General features: G+C 30.7%; 1 long non-coding RNA gene across 3 annotated transcripts in view; it reads left to right on the forward strand.

Annotated features, from left to right (window-relative positions):
* The window catches only part of LOC129989627 (uncharacterized), a 47,899-nt gene that overhangs the window by 24,216 nt on the left and 6,022 nt on the right, over window positions 1-17,661 (forward strand). For 2 of the 3 annotated variants that reach the window (XR_008785819.1, XR_008785820.1), the window contains exons 2-4: window positions 9,599-9,758; window positions 9,948-10,035; window positions 14,516-14,646. This is a non-coding gene — a long non-coding RNA (uncharacterized LOC129989627). The remainder of the gene's footprint in view (window positions 1-9,598; window positions 9,759-9,947; window positions 10,036-14,515; window positions 14,647-17,661) is intronic. The other variant, XR_008785821.1, reaches the window with a different exon arrangement.

Consider the following 17,661-nt stretch of genomic DNA (forward strand, 5'->3'; position numbering starts at 1 on the left):
CGGCTAAAAACAATTGATCGAAACAATCTCTTTAGACCTAAAACTATTTTTCTCTTAAAAAAAAAGTGCATGTTCCGTGACAAGAAAAAAAAGTCGATCCAAACGGAAAAACTCGAAAAAGAAAAATCTGGGAAAATGTATGATTGAAAGAAAATCGATATGAAGCCAGAGAAGGTGTCAGAACATTATTTTGAAGAATATTGATTTATATGGAAAATTTAGTAACACACCAGAAAAACAAAATATGTCTTACCATTTTAAAAATAAATATCACTACACAGTGCTTTCTGGAATTAGACCTTGAATTTTATTTTTTGTGAAAGATTTTTCTTCAGAAGTCATAAGACTTTCAATAGTATTTATAGTTTATGTCGTTTCATATGTGACTAATTTGAACCTAGAAGGAAAATAAAGTTTTTTCTATTAGATTTCCTAAATATAGTTTGTAGTTACGTGTTTCATAAGAATTATGTTTAGTTATAGATGGCGGATGCTTGCTCCAAAATTCCACACTTGAGGAACCTTGCCTAACAATATTATTTTTCATTTACTATAGATGCGAAGAAGTTTCCGTATAATCGAGTCTCCAACATTTGACAATTTGATTCCAAGTACAGTGGCTCCCAAAATTGAGTATACACTATACTGTTTGTTCTTTAATTTTATTCTTTTTGATCTTAACATTCCTATTTAAGGCTAATATTTATAAGAACGACAAAATATACATTAATAAAAGTATTAGGCTAAAAAAAAACGGAGAAATCAATAATTTTTTATTACAGTAATTTTTATGTCAAAGTTACAAATTCCAAAGTCACAAAATTGAGTATACATCTAGCAAAATCTGTAGACAAAAAGAGAAAAAGATAAATTAATATTTTGTTGCATATCCTTTTGCATTTAGAATAGCTTGTAAACGATGTGGCATTGAGTTGACAAGAATTTGAGTTGTTTCGCCGAATATTTTCGACCATTCTTCTTGTGAAACTCATTTTTAAGTGTTCCTTGCCCCTAATATCGTATTTTTGAACTGATTTTCCTAATTGTGCCCACAAATGTTCAATCACATTGAGATCTGAAGATTGAGGAGGAGTGTCCAATTGCAATTTACAATTATACAACAATCATAACTTAACTATTTTAGCTGTATGCTTCGGGTCATTATCTTGATGAAACAGAAAACTTGACCCTAAACCCTAATTCTGGGCACTTTGTTTTAAATTGTTCTTCAGTATATCTAAATATTTGATTTTGTCCATGATTCCTTCAATGAAAACTAAATTTCCCACTCCTTTTGCAGACACACAGCCCCATACAAGAAGTGAGCCACTTCCATGCTTGAAAGAAGCATTGGTGTTTTTAGGAAGAAGTTCAGAATTAGGCTTTCTCCAAACATAACATCGACCATCACTATCAAAAACATTGAAATTACTTCGTCACTGAATATTACTTGATTCCAGAAGTCCGGAGGTTTTGAAATATGACTTTTAGCAAATGAAATTCTTTTCTCTCCGTTTACTTTGGAAATGAATGGTTTTGTTCTGGCTACGCGACCATTATAATTTGCTTTACAGATTACTTTTCGAATTGTTTTTGCAGAAACACACTTTCCAATTGTTCTTGAAGTAAATGTAGCAATTTTTTGTAGCATTCACCTTAAGATTGTTTGCTACCTCTCGAATAACTCTTCTCTTGGTCGTGACACTGAGGATTTCTTTTCTTCCTTTTCCAGGTTTATTAACAATTTGGCTATACATTTTATACTTCTGAATAATTTTTTGAACGCATCCGTGACTGCGTTGAATTTCCCTTGCAATTTCTCGTAGAGATTTACCATCTTCAGACAATCGAATAACAAGTTTCCGAATTTCAACATTTGTTTCATTTCTGGAGCTCATTATAGTAACCAAAACCTTTGTTTTCGCTTGGAAATCAATGATTGCCAATTAAAGTAACAAAACTATTTTACTTATTCATTTGAAAATAAATATCAGTAGTCAAGTCGCATATTTTATAAGGTGTATACTCAATTTTGTGACTTTGGAATTTGTAACTTTGACATAAAAATTACTGTAATAAAAATATTATTGATTTCTCCGTTTTGTTTTTTAGCCTAATACTTTTGTTAATGCATATTTTGTCGTTCTTATACATATTAGCCTTAAATAGGAATGTTAATATAAAAAAAGAGTAAAATTAAAGAAGAAAGAGTATAATGTATACTCAATTTTGGGAGCCACTGTAGATATTCTGGCATTATGACCTTGGAAAAATTTATAATGTCTCACTATGTTCAAAAATTTTAACTGATGCTCGACTTTTCAAATTTCTACACAAATCTAATGGGGTGAGTTTGGCCTAAGATAAGCCTTTAAATGCCCGATTAATAATTTTATAATATTACATTATACAATTGTATTTATTACATGTCAGTAAATATGTTGAAACCTTATCACCTTATTTATCAATGTATGTCATAACATATAATTCTTGCATAAAAACAACATTAAAACGTTCATAAATGTGCAATTACAGATAATAAATTCAGAAAAAATTCTAAATAAGAACAAAGTAAAAATATCCCTAATAAACTCATCTAACAATTAAGAAACTCCTCAAAATTATTTATTTCAAAATTTTATAAAAGTTTCTGTAAAATATTGCCATTTTTACCTATCTGATGTTTATCTTATTTCCCAATTTCTTTTCAGGTTTTACTAATAATTATTAAATAGAATAGCTCATACTTACATAGGTAAATAAATTTGAAATTTAAAAATGTTTTTAAGATTTTTTATTGAAGATGAATGTCAAGGCATATACAAAAAACATCTTTATGATCCTTCAAGACCTTCCATAGCCTATGTTTTGAGTAAACGATGCACAATACGAATAAATTCGAATATGTTTTCAGGAAAAATAAATTTTCTGTTTGTTAGATGCTGTCAAGATTACATAAAGAATTATAAAATTTTAGTAAATGAAAACCTCCAAAATTTTTCCCATTAGATTTGGCTACATTTTTTTTTAATTATCGTATACAATATCCCACAGACAGATAAACGGATGGAAATTTTTCAGATAGATTTACAATTAACTTTTTTTGTGCCAGTAGATGGGAAAAAATTTAAAGAATTTTGTCAAAATATGACTTCTGATTTTTTTTATAAATAATTTTTAAAAAATTAATTGAATTATTTTTATAAATTATAAATTATTAAAAATGTTTTCAATTTCTAATCATCGGAGTAAAGAATACTGAAAACCAAGTAGTGAGTGAGAAAGGACTAGTCAGAAGAATTTGAATAAATTTAGTATCTGTAAAGATTTATGAATCTCCTGTAGGAAAAATTTTAATTTTTATAAAGATGCATAAAATGATTTTTTTTAAAAGAGCATAAAATCATTTTTTTTCGGACAAGAATGCTATATTTTAATGTGATATGAAAGCTGGGAGGGGACGATTTACTCAAATATCATTCTTGAGGTCTGATGACATATGAGGTTTATTAACGGGATGAAATGACTTCATAAAATGTTATACTTTGAGTATATCATTTAAAACGCAATTTTGCGCAATTTTTAAAATTTCTTTTCATTGCACTTTAAAAAAATTTCATTTCACAAATGATGAAAAAACAAATTAGAATCTCTGCAATCGTTTCCATACGCGGATGGGTTTTTTTTTATATGGATCATTGCAAAAATGGATGAAATGTATGTTCTGCCAACGAACTTCTATGTGCTGTTTACTGTCTTGCATACAAAGTTTCAAAAGAGAAAACCGTCAAAATATTTGTATTCGAGATTTTGACAAATATTCAGATGTTAAGTCTCCCTTAGTCAGAAAAATAAGTTTTGGAATTATATCTGTCTGTCTTTGCGCGCGATAATTCAAAAACATTTTGAGTTAGACAAGTAAAATTTGGTAGGTAGTAGTAACAGCAATATTGTAAATTTCTATCAAAATTTGAAAGAAATTCAATTTGATGAAATCTATCTGTAGGTTCTCATGAATCAGTAAACACGGTTACTACAAAACATAAAGAGTTAGACGAAGAAAACTTAGTACATAACTTCATGGTTTCAAAGTCTCAATGTGGTAGTTCAAAAACGCACTTTTTTAAATAAATGAAAATTGATCTGTGATCTTTTTTATTAAATTATAATTACATGGCAAATTTTGTTTTCAATCTGTCTAAAAAGAGCGTCCGAAAAACATATTTGGTTGCTTTAATATACAATAAAGCATTAAATTGTTATATGCGAGATTCAGAGAATATATTCTCGTTGATTTTATAAAATATGCAACATTAAATTCATTGTATATATTGTTACGAATCTGTGATGCGGCTTCCCAGCATAGTTGGTTCCATAGGAGGTCCCAGAGCTTGGCGACAAACTTGGCGACCATTTGGCGACTTCGGCGCCAAAATAGATTATACCCGAAACATCGAGAATTTTCCCGATCCGTCCAGTAGGAACCGTTCATAAGCTGTGCGCTTCTGTCTGCAGTAGAATCTGGTTGTATGCTGCTGTGTATGCTGTTGTATGCTGCACGTCTCGGCTGAAGATAATCGTCTTCTGTGCTGTATATAGTTGTCGTCTTTGTGCTGTTCTGTGTGTCTTCGTGTAAATAAACGTCGTTGTTTTATTTTCTACTGCCGCCTGGTGATTGAGCGTTCTCCACACCATATAACTCCCACTATCCAAACGAATCCCGGAAAATTTCGTAACAATATATATGTGGTATTTAAAGATGTGTAAAAACATAAGTTGTATAACCAACAAATTAATCATATGCCTACATTTAAAAACGTCCTTTTTAAAACTAAATAGTTTTTGAGATTTGTGTTATTTACATAAGATTAGATTATTTTATTGAAGATTTTCATTTTTTTTGTCATTTAATATTTTTTTTTGACTGCTTGAATGTTAATTGTTAAAATAACTGGTTTTGAATTATATATATATATATATATATATTTAGTTTCTATTCAAAATCTTTACTTAAAGAATTTTAAAGTTAATTGAAATTACGAAATATGCTTTCTTCTTTCATTTTCATGAATTTTGTCTTAATGCATTATAATAACTATTGCCAAATGTTCATTATATCTATATATGTAGAGGAAAAGCGGGAATTCTCATTTAAATTATAAACTCAGATTTTCAACATCTTATAACTTATTCAAATTGTTACTCAAAACTTCAGAAACTTATATGTATTCAAACTATCTTAAAGTAGGGAATTCAAATACGTATTCAGAATTGGATGTTGCTATTTGATAAAAAAAATGATTTTGAATATATCTAAATAGGAAGAAAACCACTTACATGAAGGAATATTTTGTACTTTAATAAAGAACCTATTTCTAGAGGGACAAAACCTGCAGTTTTATTGTGCGCCAAATTAGTTTTGGAATAAAGCGTAGTGACCGGATACTTTTCTGATGGGCTATACATTTATAACTATGTTATATTGACTGTAATTGGTGTCTTGTTCTCTCCATATCAGCGTACGAACTGAATTACTGTCCTAAATAAACCTGGGCTCCTATGTGAAGGACATGGAAGCTCATTGTTGTCTGATTCAGGTAGAGTGTTCGCTTGCACAATATAGAAAGCGCTTCTCTAAGTGATCTTCTTGCATATTATCCTTTGTCGTGAAAACATCTTCGCTCCCTAGTAGCCGATGTTACCGCATTTGTTTTTCTCATATCATTGGTTAAAATGTTAGTCAATTGCCTCCTTATCAATCAGGAATAGACCTCCTCGAAACTGAATTCGGGGACTGAAACGGATACCATCAGCTTTGGACCAGCGTGGAAGATAATTAAATTTTTTATCATCATCGGCTTGGATCAAATCAATTCTCATCTACTTGATCACTTGCCATCTTATCGAATAAGACAAACGACTTCACTGAGACGTTAGCTACAATATTTTCATAAATAAAACAGAACGCCAGCAAGCATTCATATAAATAACGAAAATGAGATTGTCGGGATTAGTTCCCTTTTCTAACCACAGATGGCAGCGCATTCCCGTTGTCTTGAAAGTTATGCAGAAAAGATTTCTTGTTTGTTTGGCAGTCAAGAAAAGTAGACGTTCACTTGGAGTGTTTGTGATCTCTAGCTCGCGAGGAGAAACAGTAAATTTACTTTAACGATCGCGCAGAAACCCAGCTAGTTTTTTGTGAAATGAGTAGTTTATGAAAAAAATAATTTTTATTGTCTTTAAGAAATGTTCGTAACCCTGGTATGGAATTGCTTATCGAAAATTATAGAAAAATAAGGAGTGGCTTGATGTGAATAAATGGATGATGAGTCAAAACAACTGTTCCCTGATTTTCCTTGAGTAGAATCTTCTATTTTTTATTTATTTATTGCAAACAGGAGCACAGAATATGTGTTCACGAACAATGCAGAAGCCCTTCGTTTGGGAAATGTCCCCTATATTCGACAGAGATATTAATAATTTTCTTTAACTTCTGTAAACACAACTATTTCTCAAAAAATAAGTAATTTTCATACTATTCTTATTTAATTAATATTACTCAGCTTGCTTCACATAAATTATGTTTTTTACCTTTATTTTTATTTATTTATTAATGAACTTTAAAAAATCTGGTTATATATTAATGCTTGGAGAGCAATATATATATATATATATATATATATATATATACTTGTCTATTGCCACGTATATCCTAAGCTACTTGTGAATTTTTCCTGTTCGTATCTCTGTTATTTTTGGTTACTGATCTAAATTGTCTGCGGTGCAATGTTTGTTAATTATTATTTTTCCTAGTTACTAATTTTTGTTTTTAATCTATGCATATTTACGTCTTATTCTGTGTGTATAGTTAAGAAATATTCAGGTATTATTAATTTATTCCTAATTCCCTACATATGCTCATTTTTTCATTTGGTTCTTATAGTTAAACATAAAATATTTTATAGCATTTTTCCATATTTTGTAACCGTTTTCTATATTTTGTAATATTCTGTATAATCTTTTTCTATATTTTGTAATCGCTTTCTATATTTTGTATAACCGTTTTCTATATTTCGTAAAAACATTTCTAAATGTTCAGTCAACAATTTATTGGCATTAAAAAGCGTTGTAATACCAGAGGGACTGATAAAATTAATCGCGAAATTTTATTATTAAGAATTCTTTTTTTTTTTTTTGATTAACAAGTTTTGTTTTTATTTGCAAGTCAGTTTGTAAAAAATGAATGCAATCCAATACAGTATATTCTTGAAACCCTATCTCAACCCTATTTCATCATCTTATCTCTTTTTAATTTATTTGAAGTGTATTAAATATTAGATTAATTAATCAGAAACACGATTGATTAAAATAAGTTTGAAAAAAGGAACTAAAAAAATTACAAAACTTAGAAAAGAAACTGCAGTAAGGTTTCAATTATCATTATATTAATTAAAATAAAATGTCATATGAACTGAGAAATTACAATATATCTCCACTTTCATCGTCTGTTTGACAGACTCTCATATGTGCCAACAGCTTAAAAATGGCAAGTCCCTATTGCCTATAAAATTTTTAAGATGCTTTATACTTTCTTCCCGAAATAACACATGTCACATGGCAATAAAGATTGAAATGCCTCCTAGTGTTTATGTAGCCTTGTTTATATTTAAAATGGATCATAATTAATAATATTAAATTTAAATGTATGGTGTGAATTAGTGATATTTATTTGGACACAACAGGCCCAAATACATATTCTCCTTTCAACTTTTCGTTCAGCAACACAATATGACGTGTTTTAAATTAGCTTCTTAATTGATGTAGACTGTCTTCACTGCCTCTTCCTTTTGGCCAACTACGTCTAAAATTTTATTCAAATTGAACATGTGAATAAAATTTTGACTGCAAACTAAATTTCATTCATCTTACTTGAGTTACCGTGTTCACAGACATACTGACAGATATAACGATCGATGTCGAATTTTTGACATTTAATAATTTCTATTTCCACACAATATATGCGAAAAAGCAAAAATAATAATAATAATAATAATAATAATAATAATAACATTTTATTGAAAGAATGAGAATATTTTATTTGTGCATTAAATATTTACCGTTCAGTTCAAAATAACATTTGAAGTAAAGAATTTTCAATTAAAAATATTATTTATTCTGAAATTATTCTTTTTTTGAATTTTTTATGTACTTCGTATTCAATTCACTCTTAAAGATATCAGTGACCCTCGGGGGGGGGCACCTCGAAATGAGGATGAAATGCTTCCGGCATGGTGGTTGGATCTCACCACCCTGGAGGGTACACTAATAGGTGGAGGATCTGGCTCCTCCCATCGATGACGGGACGTACTTCCTTCGGGGAGGGTTGTACCGTGGCCGGTGACGGCCCTTAGGACTCAACCACAGTTCCCGCCAATTGCTGTTGCGGCGGTCCGGTCATTCAGTTTTATGGTTTAAATCCGTGTGCCTTAGGGCGGGTCGGAGAGTTAGATAGTTGACTTAAAGATATCAGTAGCAGCTGTGATCTGGTAGTAAGGTTTCGGCTTAGGGTGTGAAAAGTTTGAGGCTCGATTTCACCAATGAACCGCCATGTAAGCAGATATATGCACGTTAAAATAAGTCGGGATTAAATGTGCTCCAGCTGGTACAGTGCGGATGTTTGGAGAGAGAATGCCTGCCAAGGTGTCGTCCTCGTCATCTGACCACAGTTGAAAGTTATTAGGTCCGTCCCAAAATAGCTCTAGTGTTGTTTTAAAGCGGGACTTAATCTAATTAAATAAAATTACAGATATTGGAAAACCATTTAAATGATTACTTTCGATTTACTGTATGGTTCAAATTCCGAATCTTAAACGGTATTTTTACCCTATAATAAATAACTGATGATCTCCATAGTTAAAAATAATGTCACAGAGCTATTGCCACTCTAAAACCTCAGATTCTTTTGAAATAAAGCTCATGTTTATATTTCTATAATATTATGTAGGTTTATAAATCATCAAAACTTAGTTTTTTAAAATTTATTGAATAAACAATTTTACTTACAGGAAGATTTCTGAATCTTCTAACATAGATTCTAAATTATCAGATTAAAAATTAACAATCTAATTATTAAGAATTCATTAAGATTTTTAAATGGATTTTTTTATGAGATCAGAAGAATCTGAATTTGTGTTTTCAGATTTTTTAAAACCAGGTATGCAAATACATCAATTGTTAACATGAACTTCGTATGAATTCCTATTGGAAATTCATACGAAGATTATTCTATTTTCAACTGCCTTTATTGTCTTATTTTCATATTAAAATGCCATTTTTTAAGCTTAAATTTTATCTATGTGTATATATGTAAGAAAACATGAGAAATTGGTTTTCTGTGGAGCTTTTATTTTCTTTTTCTGAGACATTTAAAACATTACGGAAACATGAATTTTACGAGTAATTTAAACCGATTTTCTTTAATAGAGGGTTTTCTTAACCCTTTCAATATTGATCATTTCAGCTCTCGTATACATACTGATTTTTGCCTCCATTTTATAAAAGTTAATATATAATTTGGATTAATTTCTTCTTATTTCAGGGTTCATAATGGTTTAAGTTTCTACCAGACTTTTCTTTTGTACATATAGATGGCACCACGAAACGTCTAATTTCTGAATGGTTACTAAGCATCTGATCAAGAACTTTTGGTCTAGACGCTTCAGTAAACTCTACAACTATAAAGCTGGATAAATATAATGGTAACAATGATTACTTTTAAATCAGGAAACTAAGTTATTTGATATTATAATTAAATTTGGAAATTAAGATATCCAAAATTGATTTGTTTTAGTTGGCATCAAATATAATAAAAATTTATTTACTTGGAAATAAAATAAAATTAATATTGTAATTATTATTATTAATAATATTATTTATTTATTTTGAAGGAACGAATACAGGGCCATCGGCTCAAGATTCAAACCATTTCCCCGAACTTTATTCATTTTCTCCTCTGTACATTGAATGGTATTTTTGGTAAGTATGTTTAAATGTTCAATGTTTAAAAATATATAATAAATTGAAATTAAGGAACATGTATTTCAAAAAACAAAAATTCATATTCGTAAAATTCACATATTTCGAAAAAGAAACTCCACATATTCTAAATCCTATCGCGGTTGCGATAGGATTTAGAATAAAATACAAGAGGGAGTGTAATCTCTACCCTCGCTAGTTAGTTCTATAAATTAGTAAGCAAATAATCACACAGAAACTTCAATTGTTTATGGATTCACACCATTAAAACATTTGACTAGAAATGTTACATAAATATGTAACTATTTAATTTTAAATCATTTAATATAATGGATGTTTTTTAGAACTCAATATTTATTTAGATTATTTTTGAGTCTGTTTTGCATATAAATTATATAATGGCATAAATAATTTTATTCAGGTTGGCTGTTTAAATTTGTGTATAATATTCTTTTCTCTATTTATCATAATAAAATCCCCATGCTAATTTAATATAAGGTGTGCTATAAGTTCGCGAAAACTTCAAAAATTTCTAGAAAAAAAATAATGCTAGAAAAAAAATTGCAGTTTGCGAAAATATGTTCAGAGAACCTATGGATTTTCCCCCATTAAAAATAAGTAAAAATTGACCGATAGATGGCATTTACACGTCAAACTGAGATGGCTTATACAGATCAGGAAAACAGAGCACAGTAACTTAACCCTTTCTAGGGCCGTGGGAAGTATGCTTCCCACCAAATTTATCAATCTTTGTATGAATTTATGTAGGTTGGCCTAAGTTCTGACAAAATTTTTTAGAAAGACAGAAACTTAGATGCTTTAGTTCTTTATCTCACGCAAAATAATGTGTCTTGATTTGTTACTTAATTATTAATTAATTAATAATTATTATTAAATTAATTAATTAATCAAATTAAATTTATCTAATAAGCTATATGAATCCCTTTTCTTATTCTAATTTCAAGCCAAGAAATATTTTAACATAACATGACTAGAAAAAAATGGCCCTTTAAAGGGTTAATACAGCGCATTTTATTTTAAAGCTACAGATATTCAACATAAACACCACTGCAAGGAATTAAGCAAGTGAACCGCGTAACTACGCTTATTATAGCCGAGCGTTGACGGCATCGATGCCACCGATGAACCAAAGAATGCCATCTTTTAATTATTTCAAAGTGGTTCAGGAACCCCAGTAGACATGAGACTTTAGGTATATCCACAACCAAAAGTCTGCAGGAGTAAGGTCTGGCGATCGTGAAAGCCATTTAATCTTACACCCTCGGCTTATCACTTGGTCCTCAGTGAATGTGACTAGGAGGATGGGCGCTATTCTGCATGAAGGTGGCGGCAAGAGACGCATATCTTTGCTGCAAAACACAACGTTGTCTCGTTGTCTTTCACTATGCCACCGAATGCCTACTGACTCTCTCATGGCACATGAGAAAGACAGAAACAAGTCTCGAGGAAGAATGATACATGAGAGTTGCATCGAATACCGTTTCACGCGGCAAGATCCACTCCATAGTAAACCATATTCATAAATACCAAGACCTCTTCAAGACTACACAATAGCTGAGACCAAAATGCCACTTGACAAAATCAGCCGAAATTATAACTTCAGAAGTCCCTCAAAAGTGACTTTTTCTCACGAAGGAAATCAAAATCACAGGACTCAGACGGACGCTACAGATTTCTGACTCTTCAATGATTATTTATATGCTTATACATGTCATACAGATGTTCTCAATGTAATTTAACAATTGTTTTCAGTTAATAATCTCATTTCCCTGTAAGTTCAACTCAAAGTCACCATTTGTTTAAGTATTCTTGTCCCCTCCATTCAGTTATTACTTCACCAAAAAAATTAAATACAGTCGTGTAGGATTTGACACCGATGGGGTTCTCTCTGGAGAACCCTGGATGTCGTCTCTTTCTTTCAACAATTTTCTTCCCCCCCCCTCCTTCCATCCTGTGCTCATCCAACTGGTTAGATAACTTAGAGTAAATAGGCACCGGAGGCACAGGATGGTGTTATGTTATGTCATCGTTGTCTCTCAAAAGTGTAAGATACCGTTCTGCAATGACGGAACAGATTTTCCAACCGGATACAGAACAACGATCTTCACAAAAGAAAGGATCTAAAATGAAGAACGCGATGTGACCAAACAGTCACATTCGGAGAACATAGTAGTTTGGTTATGTGCTCACATGGGTTTGATGTCGCCCAGATATGACTTTTTTTCGCATTTACGTCATCATGCAATGAATAGTGGGTTTCGTTTCATCTGTTCACATGATGTTAAACAACATTTGTGAATCACGTTCCATTTATGAAAGCGTCCATGATGCAAAGGTTTGTCTTTCATCGGAATCTGCTGGCAATAACTAGTGAAGGGCATGTAACTTGTACAGATTCAGTTTCAAGATTCCGTACAGAATGCATCAGATCGACTCTTCCGGAATCTCAATTACTCTTTCAGCTTGACGTGCTCTGCTACTCCCCATGGATGTCTCAACTACCAAATTCCACATGACACTGTCGCACTGATGGATAGTCTTCCATTTCATTGTCGATCCTTCAAACTCCCCGTTTCCTCAAAACGTCGTACTAAATTTAGTATCACATTCAATGAAATAAGGCTTTTACTCACTTTTCACTATGTTGTAACCATGGATTCAGTGTTCTTATAAAAAAAAAATTATCTACTAATGCTCGATCCGGTGAAGTGGCTGCTGACACTGAATGACGAATGCATTTCTAGCCTTTGTTTTATAGCTTTCCTGATATGCAAAAGCCATTTCAGTTTGATGCGTGAGTGCCATCTATCGGTCATTTTTTAATCAATTGTTTTAATTGGAAAAAATCCAGACTTTTTTAACATATTTCCGCAAATCGCAATTTTTTCGAGCATTGCTTTTCGAGTATTTCCAGCATTAAAAATGTTTTTAAATAATTTTATTTTTTTTGCTACTTAATTTGTGAACTTGTTGATGCCAATTCTTTTCATTTTAAATTCAAATATTAATAATTTTAAATCTTGTATTCATTTCTGAAATTTTAAGATGATCTAAAATATGTAATGTCACTAATATTACTATCATCTATAAATTAATTTTTATGCATATTTATGAGTATTAATTTACTTTTATAAAGTTTTTCTGTTTTATAATTTCATATAAATTAATTTCTTAATATCGCTAATCCTGTCTAAGATAAGGTCTCTGTTAGTGCAGGTAAGGTTTCGGATTTGGTTAGGTTAGATTTCAATTACGTTTCGAAGCAGCAAGAAGTTTATTTGATAAGGTTTTGAAATTTCAATGTACATGTTTTCCACTCTTATCATGGCCAAATAGACATATACATATGTTAAAAATAGATATATAGATTCAATTGGAAAAATGTTTTAAAAGACCTAAAAAATTATATCTTATACTGTTTGAATTAATAAAAATATTTCTTAAAAAATTATGTAATCGAATTTTTTATACAATCCCTGCCCTATCAATGATGTGCATTAAAATATTGTTGGTACTGCAATATTTTTAACAAAAAATTATTATTATGTTACTAAAATTAATGGAATTATAAAACATTGAAAATTTCAATTTTAGACCAATTTTGCAACTAAATCCGACACCTCAAGTGTGATTTTAAGGGATCGTTTGCTAAGTGAAACTAAATTCCCTTTATGTTATTTTCTCAAATTGTTCCTTAGAATAAATTGTTATGCTATTCTTATTTATGTTAAACAGTTATAACACAGCTAATTTTAATCATAAAATATTGGGCTTTTTTATGGTATGTTTTAAGAGTGTCAATTAAATATTTTTTATTAAATAAAACTGATAGCACCGGGGGTTTATATAAAAAGTTTGAATTCATAACTGTTTCAGAAATGCATTTATGGACTCAAACAGTATAACAGATCCTCCTTCACGACATGTAAGGTATTTTTTGCAACTGGAACTATACGTCTATCTGTAGAGGTTTACATAGTTAGCTATTGGTCCACAATCGCTGATTAAATCAATTGATCAATCTGGTGTTATTCTTCGATCTAAATATGATTCATAATTAGGCTCCAATGAAATTTTCATGTTACTTAAGAATGGAAACGGAATCTAATTAACCTCTATGAGATAAAAAAAATTCCTTATTTGTTGAAATTTTGCAAAATAAGGAAGATATTTGTCAGAGAAATCCTCCTGCTTTATGGCTGTTTCTGTAATATTTGTTTATTATAATTATGTATATATTTTTGGTAATGTTTTATATAATTCTACGTATTTTGTAAATATCTGTTAAATCATTTACAAAGTTAATCAAACATTACCAAAGCCATATTTTCATGAATGTTTGAAGTGATTATATTGAGATTTATCATGCACTTATTAGTATATAATTTTAAGAAATTACTTTTAATTACTCTTATTAACTCATAGGTATTAAATTTTATAATTTTAATATTTTTTGCAGGATGATAATTGTTGTCGTTTGTTGTACTACTCTCGCTTCCATTTTACTGTGTCTCATTTGTTGTCGAAAGCCTTATAAGACAGCAGTGGTTCGTCTTTCAGAAGAAATTCCATCTCATTTTCCGGGGACAGGTAAATTTCTGAACGGACCTAACAATTCAAAATTTGAATAATTATACTCTGTGTTTTTCCCTTTATTTTTTATTCTGTTTGCATTCTTTTTCCTATTTTTTATTTTTTTTTTTTTTTTTTTTTTAAGATTTTACATAAATTCACAGTTTACACAAATGAAATTTTATTTTATAAGTTGAGAAATACAAGCAAAATTTTTAAATTAGTAACATAGTAAAAATCAAGAGTAAATTCTACATAATTTTTATCTGTGGATATTATTTATATCAAATGTTCGGTGTAGAATACTAAATGTAGATTACTAAATGGACTGTATGCATTACTTTTTCTATAAAGTTTCGACGAGTGCTGTTTCGTTTCTTAAATGATAAAACTAATTTTTAATCAACAATATTTAACTAACACTTCAATACTATTCATGACTGAACGCCACCATAGAACGCCAACCACCCAACGAGACGAACAAGAATCATAAAGAACAAAAATCAGAATCTATACAGAAGAATGGTTGCCACAATTGGCTAACTATCATATGACATGGCGTTATTAACAATATAATTGCTTGATATTTAACATTTTCCCCTTCATTGAATAATTACATTATTCAATTAATCATCAAGTAAAAGATATAACAAATTAAAGTTCAATCGATTTGAAAAACTTAAGTAAACAACATTTTTTCCATATTATTATTCAATGCGAGTTCACAATATAATTAACATTATTTATGCAAGTAATTATAAGTTTGATTAATATATACAATCAAATTATTCAATAGGCAGCAAACATAGATATTGGCCTTTTGTACGAGTCTGTAGCAGTGCGAATTATAGCTACACGTACATTGTTGTCTTTACCTGGAATTACTTCTACAATGCGACATAAAAGCCATTTACACAAAGGTGTGTTGTCTTCTTTCAAAATAACCATGCTGCCTGGGACAATATTGTTTTTTTTTTTTTTTTTTTTTTTGGAAGTTCCATTTGTATCTCTGTTGGAAATGATATAAATAATCACGCTTCCAGTTTTTCCAAATTGTTCGTACAAACTTGGTTACCAATTTCCACCTACTTAATCTATTTGCAGGTACGTTAATTTCAGGGCCTGCTATTTCAGGGTCGGCAGTTATAGGGCGACCAATTAAAAAATGGCCTGGAGTAAGAACATTAAGATCATTGGGGTCGGTCGATAAGGGTGTGGAGTTTAAGGTGGATTCAAGTTGATTACTAACAGTTTAGAATTCTTCATACGTTAATTAAGTGGTTTCTACTACTCTTTTATAATATAATTTAAAGGACTTAACACCCGCCTCCAAGATGCCTCTAAATTAGGTGCTCTAGGACGGATAAACTTGCAAATTACATCTTCAGATGAACAATAATCAGTTATCTTATCCTTCGATTTTTCAACTAAGTTATGCAACTTTTTTAGTTCTAGATTAGCACCCACCATGTTTGTAGCGTTATCACTAAAAAACAGTACTTTTTCCACGACGAGTAAAGAACCTTCTTAGACAAGCTATCAGCGCTTCTGAAGTTAAATAAATCTTCAACTATCTCTAAGTGGACAGCCTTTGTGGCTAAGCAAACAAATAGTGCGAGGTAAATTTTATGATAAATTCCTTTGCGTTGGTTTCTATATTTAATTAAAAATGGGCCAGTAAAATCGATACCAGATTTGTAAAACACTGCACCAGGGTTAACTCGATCTGGTGGTAGACTTCCCATTATTTGGTTAGCAACTATTATCTACAACTTTCTAGATAAGTTCCTACCTTGTAAAGGCCAAAACCTTTCTCTAACAAAATTTAATAAGGCTTGTGGCCCTGCATGCAAATATTTTACATTATAGTGTTGCACAATCAAATTGGTTAACATATGTTTTGAAGGTAAAACAATGGGGAATTTTGAATCATAACTTAAATTCGATTGTTCCAATCGACCACCTACACGAATAACTTTTTATCTAGAAAGGGATTTAAGAACCATAACTTACTTTTTGGAGATACTGACTGTCCTTTACTAAGCGAATTTATTTCTTCGAAAAACACGCCTTTTTGAATGAAACTAACAATTATTAATTCTGCTTCTTTGATTTCAGCTGACGTTAATGCACCGACCACTCTATGGTTAGGATTTCTGCAATTGAAAAGAAACCTGCGAATGAAACTAAAAATTCTAATTAGCTTAAGATACTTTGAACAGTTTCCTATTAGATTAACAATGCAATTACAAGTATAAGTTATCCGTAATGAAGAAGTGTCCGGCTGCGGTTTCAGTTCAGATAAATAGTCCCTTGAGTTATTACATATTAATTCTTTGTTCAAAATTGGTTTTAGTTTATGTTGCAAAAACGAAGGACTAATCCGAACTTCCGATTGAAGCCTTTCAGGTTCTAGATCACGGGATACCAGATCGGCAGGATTATCTTCTGAACGCACGTGGTGCCACTGAAAGTCACTTCTTGGATTTTACTCACTCTATTGGCAAAGAACACCTTGAGCAGATGTGGTTATTGTTGTATCCAGGATAATACTATGCTCGAGTCTGATCACAAATGAATAGCTGGTATATCTAGTTTTAAGCACTTGAAAACCTTTGTTACAAGTTTAGACAACAGCACAGCAGCATTCAGCTCAATTTTAGGAATTGTGATTGTCTTTAAAGGGGAAACTCTGGATTTACTACAAAGAAGATTAGAAGTAGTTTTTCCATTCGATGCGATACACCTTATATATATGACGGCTCCATATGCTTTTTCACTTGCATCTGAAAATCCGTGAAGTTCTACAACTTTTACATTTTCCGTAAGAACAAATCTGTTGATGTCCAAATCATTAACCTTGCGAAGTGAGTCCAAAAACTGGGTCCATTCTTGAGATTTTTTTGTTGGAAGTGAATCATTCCAATCTATGTATATTTAAAAGCCAAAGAGTTTGTATGAAAATCTTTGCTTTTGTAATTAAAGGTCCAAGCAAGCCAAGGGGATCATAAATTTTTGCAATAACTGATAAAA

This window comes from Argiope bruennichi, chromosome 2 (genome assembly GCF_947563725.1).
Source record: "Argiope bruennichi chromosome 2, qqArgBrue1.1, whole genome shotgun sequence".
Classification (NCBI taxonomy): Eukaryota; Metazoa; Arthropoda; class Arachnida; order Araneae; family Araneidae; genus Argiope; species Argiope bruennichi.